The sequence below is a fragment of the Cetorhinus maximus genome, chromosome 16, assembly GCF_964194155.1.
Source record: "Cetorhinus maximus chromosome 16, sCetMax3.hap1.1, whole genome shotgun sequence".
Taxonomy (NCBI): Eukaryota; Metazoa; Chordata; class Chondrichthyes; order Lamniformes; family Cetorhinidae; genus Cetorhinus; species Cetorhinus maximus.
The window spans coordinates 28,600,313-28,606,977 of record NC_135894.1 but is presented as its reverse complement, the minus strand read 5'-3'; the positions used below and the strand labels follow the sequence as shown (position 1 = coordinate 28,606,977).

The following is a 6,665-nucleotide window of genomic DNA, read 5'->3' as shown; positions in this document are numbered from 1 at the left end:
GTTGTCAAAAAATTTAACACTTACCTGTCAGAATCTTCCTGACTCCTTAGCGGACTTCCCACAGTGCTCATGAACTCTCCAACTGGGAAGGCAGGTTTCTTTAGGGCTTCTGAATCCTGCACCAACACATGGAAATAGCAGAGGTGAGAGATGGGGGGAGGGGGTATGGGCAGTTGAAGGAGGGAATTCAAATTTCCTAAACGTTTGATTATTTTTATGCAAAATTTCTCCAGCTTTGAAGTGAATGTCTCCACCTCAACAACCTAAATCTCTGATATTCTTACCTAGAGTGAATCAATCAGTGAGCTCTTTCCACTTATTACCCACTCTCTCTCTTAAACTCCTCTCTGTTTGGTCAGGAGGATGATGAAACAGGCCAGAATAGCAATGTGTGATATCAGGAGCACTGGACTGTAGGGTTAATCTTCTCTTTTAGAAATGCCCAATGTCCAGTTTCACATTCATGTGGTGCAGTGGAGAACGTGCAATGTGGAAGGTTAAGGGATTTGAGAAAAGATGGGTTCATTAGGATTACAATACTGCTCATGTGGGAGGTAAACACTATCAGTCGGGCTAGCTGGGTGGCCTGTTTCCATGGTGATAGCAGCATGTAATAGGTCTTCATGGCAAACATTAGAGGGGATAAGCTGTTGCCGAGTGATGTTTCGCTGCCACCTAGTGGCCTGCTGTAGTCCAGCGATGGCAGGGATCAGTCAGGAGGCCACCCCCCTGACCACAATGGACCAGGAGTGGAGCAAAAAGGAATGCACCTGTACAGCCCCAGTGGCCTAATGGATAAGGCACTGGCCTCCTAAGTCAGGGATTGTGGGTTCAAGTCCCATCTGGGGTGGAGCTGGTATTTTTGGCCCAGGAACAAACATCAAAGAAGCTTTCATCAACACTGGCAGATTGATTTCCTTTCAATTTATCATCCAATCTTGGCTGTTCTTGTATAGCACCCTTCTCTGTCACTTGTTTCTCATTGGCACAATCCAGTGCAATGTTTCTACTAAACTGTGAGCCAGGGAGTAATATCACCTGCACTTTCCAGGCATTAATTTTGCTCCCAATTTCCACCCCTCCATCATTTTCACATGGTCCATACCTTCCCTTCCTTGACCTCTCTGTCTCAATTTCTGGTGATAGACTGTCCACCAATATTCATTACAAGCCTACCGACTCCCACAGCTACCTTGACTACAGCTCCTCACACCCCGCTTCCTGTAAGGACTCCATCCCATTCTCTCAGTTCCTTCGCCTCCGTCGCACCTGTTCTGATGATGCCACTTTCAAAAACAGCTCCTCTGACATGTCTTCCTTCTTCCTTAACTGAGGTTTTCCACCCACAGTCGTTGACAGGGCCCTCAACCGTGTCCGGCCCATCTCCTGCGCATCCGCCCACACATCTTCCTCTCCTTCCCAGAAACATGATAGGGTCCCCCTTGTCCTCACTTATCACCCCACCAGCCTCCGCATTCAAAGAATCATCCTCCGCCATTTCTGCCAACTCCAGCATGATGCCACCACCAAACACATCTTCCCTTCACCGCTCCTGGCGGCATTCCGCAGGGATCATTCCCTCCGGGACACTCTGGTCCACTCCTCCATCACCCCCTACACCTCAACCCCCTCCCACAGCATCTTCCCATGCAACCGCAGAAGGTGCAACACCTGCCCCTTTACTTCCCCTCTCCTCACTGTCCAAGGGCCCAAACACTCCTTTCAAGTGAAACAGCATTTCACTTGCACATTCATCAATTTAGTCTACTGCATTCGTTGCTCCCAATGCTGTTTCCTCTACACTGAAGAGACCAAACGCAGACTGGGTGACCGCTTTGCGGAACACCTTCGATCTGTCCACAAGCATGACCCAGACCTCCCTGTCACTTGCCATTTCAACACTCCACCCTGCTCTCATGCCCACATGTCCGTCCTTGTCCTGCTGCATTGTTCCAGTGAAGCTCAACTCAAACTGGAGGAACAGCGCCTCATCTTCCAACTAGGCACTTTACAGCCTTCCGGACTGAATATTGAGTTAAACAATTTTAGATCATGAACTCTCTCCTTCATCCACACCCCCTTTCCATTCCCCCCCTTTTTTTCTCAATAATTTATATAGATTTTTCTTTTCCCACCTATTTCCATTATTTTTAAAAGTATTTCCATCCATTGTTTTATCTCTACCTTTTAGCCTATTTCGATTCCTTCACCCCACCCCACCCCCACTAGGGCTATCTGTACCTTGCTCGTCCTGCGTTCTACCCTTAATTAGCACATTCCTTAGATAATATCAGCACCTTCAACACCTCTTTGTTCTTTTGTTTATGACATCTTTTGGTTATATCCACCTATCACTGGCCCTCTATCCAGCTCTACTTGTCCCACCCCCCACTTAAACCAGCTTATATTTCATCTCTTTTCTATTTTTACTTAGTTCTGTTGAAGAGTCATATGGACTCGAAACGTTAACTGTGTTCCTCTCCGCAGATGCTGCCAGACCTGCTGAGTTTTTCCAGGTATTTTTATTTTTGTTACTATCTCTTTCATTCCTGTCTTCAGCTCACCCAACACCCCAGACACAGTTGTTAATTTGAAATGTTGACACCCAATTACAATACACGCACCATTCATGATGGTGTAAGGGAAGTGGGTAGGATGGGGGTATGAGATTGGATGGTCAGATGGCGAGGGGGTATGATGGGTGGGGAGGGGGCAGGTGGTAACTGGGGCAGTCAGGTGGTCATTTGGGGGTCAAGTGGTCAGTGTGGGGGTAAGATGGGATGGGGGGCGTCAGGAGGTCAGTGGGGGGTAGGATCGGTCAGGGGGTCGGTGGGTGGGGGAGTTGGCTCGTCAGTGGGAAGTCAGGTGGCCAGTGGAGGGTAAGATGGGTTGGGGGCGTTGGTGGTCAGTGGGGGGGTCAGGAGGTCAATGGGGGTTCTCGGGTGGTGACGGGGAGAGCCGGGTGGTCAGTGGTGGGGGTGGTGGGTGGCCAGTGGAGTGGCAGGAGGGGTGAGGAGGGTCAAGTTGTCAGTGGGAGGTCAGGTAGTCAATGCGAGGGGGTGTTAGGTGGTTGTGGAGGGCACGGGTGGTCAGTAAGGCTTGGGAGTGTAGCCGGGGACTCAGAAAAGTGGTCAGGGTGAGGGTGTAGTCAGTGGGTTGGGAGGTTAGCTGGGGGTGGGGACATTTGGGGGGGGGGGGGGGGGTCAGGAGGGCAGTTGGGAGGTGGGGAATGTAATCGTGGGTGATAGGGTAGTTTGGGGGTCCCGTAGGGGTGGGTCAGTACTATAGTTACCAAGGAGCTAGAAGTCATTTTAATTCTTCTAACCTTTCCTCAGTAACGATTCTGCTAAGAGAATCAGAGTATCGGATGGTTCCCAATGCAGGGTAATTGTCCATCAAAAGCTTGAACTTCCCAGGCAATCCCCATGCAGTCCTGCCCAAGGCACATCTTCTGGGGTACCTCCTGGCATGAGCCCCTGGAGATGAAAAGCTATGGGCCTAAGTTTCGCATTCAACAAAGAACGCAACCAAAATACAAAATACATCTTATTAAATTCTTTCACACAATGCTCCACTTCTGGCAGATATGTACCATTACAAGAATGGTCCTACAGTTACTCCCAGGTCCCCTGCAGAGGTTCACTTATCCCCGCCACGTCAGGTCAAAACTTCCAGTGTCCTTCCACAATCATTCAATCCCCTGTTCGAGTTTTCCAGATCTGATTACCTCGACAATTCCCCATTACTGAAGTCCTCAAAGTCCCCGTGTATTCTGTTCCCTTTCTTTTGCACAGAACCAGCACTCTCACAAGCATCCTGCTTGGTTGCTCACACAAAAACAGTTCACCTGCTTTCCACAGAAGTAGTGCCTTTCTTTCTGCCTCTCAAACAGCAGTTGTCCTATCTCTGTGAGATACTGTGAAGAGGTATTAAAACAGCAGCCTCCACCCACACCCCCATGGGTTTCTATTAAGTTTCTCTCCCCATGGCAACCTGATCACATGCGCATGTCTCCGAGTGGAGGTATTCATTCGGAACTCTTTGGTGTACTTCGGTTAAAAGCTAAGTTTCAAAACATTACCGTCTGTCAGGTGCAGTGTTCATGACACTTGATTGAGGCTTTTGATGAGGTAACAGGCATGGTGGATGAGGACACTGCATTTCATGATGTGTACAGGGGCTTTCAAAAGAAGTTTGGTAAAGCCAAACATATTAAGTTGGTTAACAAAATTGAGGCTCATGATGTTCAAGGGGCAGTAACAATGTGAATATGAAATCAGCTAAGGGTTAGAAAACAGAATGTAGTAGTGAATGGCTGTTTCTTTTTGGGCCAGAGGGAGATACACAGCGGAGTTTCTAAGATTCAGTGTTAGGACCCACTGCTGATGTGATACATGTTAATGGCTTGGAGGTACTGGGCACAATTTTGAAGCTCACAAACGATATGGAACTCAGAAGTGTAGTAGACAACTAGGAAGATAACAGATGAGTTTAAAAGGATATATAGGCAGGCTGGTGGATTGAGTGGACAGACTGCAGCTGAAATTCAAAGCAAAAAGATGTGAGGTGATACATTATGGTAAGAGGTATTTTAATGGGACTTCAAGCTCAGAGAGACCTGGGGTTGTGTGTGCACCAAACTTTAATGGAAGTCAGACAGGTTTACTAGAATGGTTCCAGGAATGAGAGATTACAGTTATGGAGATAGACTTGAGAAGCTTGTTCTCCTTTGAGGAGAGGAAGCGAAGAGGAAATTTCATAGTGGTGTTTAAAATCTTGGAGGGTTTAGAAAGAAAAAATAAAGAAAAACTGCTTCATTAACTGTTGGATCAATAACCAGAAGACACAGATTTAAGTTCATTGTCTCAGGCGACACGAGGAGAGATTTTTTTTATATGACAAATGGTCATGATTTGCAATGAATTGCTTGATCCAGTGGTAGATTGAGGTCAATTGGAGCCTTCAAAAGAGAATTGGATAAATACTCAATAGAAAGAAAAATGCAAGGAAATGGGGAAAGAGTGGGATTAATTAAATTGGTCTTGGAAAGTACTAGTACAAACATGATGGGCTGAATAGCCTCTTTCTGGGTTGTACTATTCTCCAATTCTCGGATTCTGATGCAATGCTACAATGTGGATGTGTGTGAAAGGAAAGGGCAAGACACATCAAGGTTTCAAATCTTGCAGTGATTATGTAGAGACAAAGGGCCAAATTATCAGCGAACATCTCCTGGCCTGATGGATAAGGCACCAGTATTTTCTTATCGAAAAGCCAGCCTCTCCACATCACTAAAATCTCTCATCCCTGGCACCATGTTACTAAATCTGCAACTAACATTTCCCCAACAATTAACTGCACCAGTTGTTAATGCACAAGAGCAGATCCTGTCACATCATTGCTAGGATCTTTGGAATTGATACAATGTGGTTCAATGGGTCGGCCCTCGAAAAGCATCTAATCTTACAGCAATGACATAGAGACAATGGGACATGTTACAAGCTCATCTCATGTGTATCTCCAGGGGCCTAATGGACAAGAGACCAGCTTCTGTAGCCAGGGATGGTGGGTTCAGGTAGACCAGGGCTTGTGCCACAACCAAATATCACAACACATTCTGTAACAGGCAGGTAGTGTTTCTCTTATCTGAGCAGCTCCTGTTCTATCTCCCTCGCTTTCCACTGTCACAATCCAATACAATGTTCAAGTTGTGCACCATCCCAATATTCAGGGAAGAATATCACCAACAGTTTCCAGGCAATTACATTCTTTTTAACTCTTATCTTCAGTTAGCCAACACCCCGGGCACAGTTACTATTTGAAATGTAGACCCTCAAATCTGATTCATGTAATCTGAATTGAGTTTAATCTGTCATTTCTCCACCCTTTCCACCAAGCAGTCTGTGTCCTTTTGAAGCTGAACATTATCCTCCTCACAGTTCACAATACTGCGAGCTTCGTGTCAGCAGCAAAATTTGAAATTGTGGACGCCAAGGTCTAGGTCATTAACATGTATCGGAAAGAACAGGGGGTCCTAACACCAACCCCTGGAGACCTCCACTATAAACCTTCCTCCAGTCTGAAAAACAACCATTCACAATGACTCTCTGCTTCTGTCACTCAGCTAATTTTGTATCCATGCTGTTACTGTCCCTTTTATTCCATCAGCTCTAGTTTTGCTGACAGGTCTGTTGTGAGGCAATTTATCAAATGCCTTTTGCAAATCCATGTACCCACACCAACCACATTGCTCTCATGAATCCACTCTGTTACCTCACCAAAACCTCAACCAAGTTATTTAAACAGGATTTGGGCTAAACAAATCCATGATGATTCTCCTTAATTAACCTGCATTTGCCCAAGTGACTGAATTTTGTACCGAATTATTGTTTCTAGAAACTTCAATGCCAGCAGCCCAACTACAATAAACACTTAAGGAGGTTCAACTGGACCAATTGTCAATGTACAAGAGACAATCACATCCTGTTACATCATTGTTGGGAGATTTGGAATTGATAGAATTTGGTTGTGAATGAAAAGAAAGAGCTGGGCCACAAAATACCTTCAGATTTGTCAGGGACTCTCAACAGGAACTGACCTTCTGTCCCATCATGACTCTAGAGACAGACGGATAATCCAATAGCTGCAGCATTGACACCTATACA

The 6,665-nt window shown here is 46.0% G+C and overlaps 1 non-coding gene across 1 annotated transcript; it reads left to right on the top strand.

Moving 5' to 3' along the window:
- The first annotated feature begins 777 nt into the window (after window positions 1-777).
- Window positions 778-850, top strand: trnar-ccu (transfer RNA arginine (anticodon CCU)). The gene has a single exon. It is a non-coding gene; the product is annotated as a tRNA-Arg (tRNA).
- The last annotated feature ends 5,815 nt before the right edge of the window (window positions 851-6,665 follow it).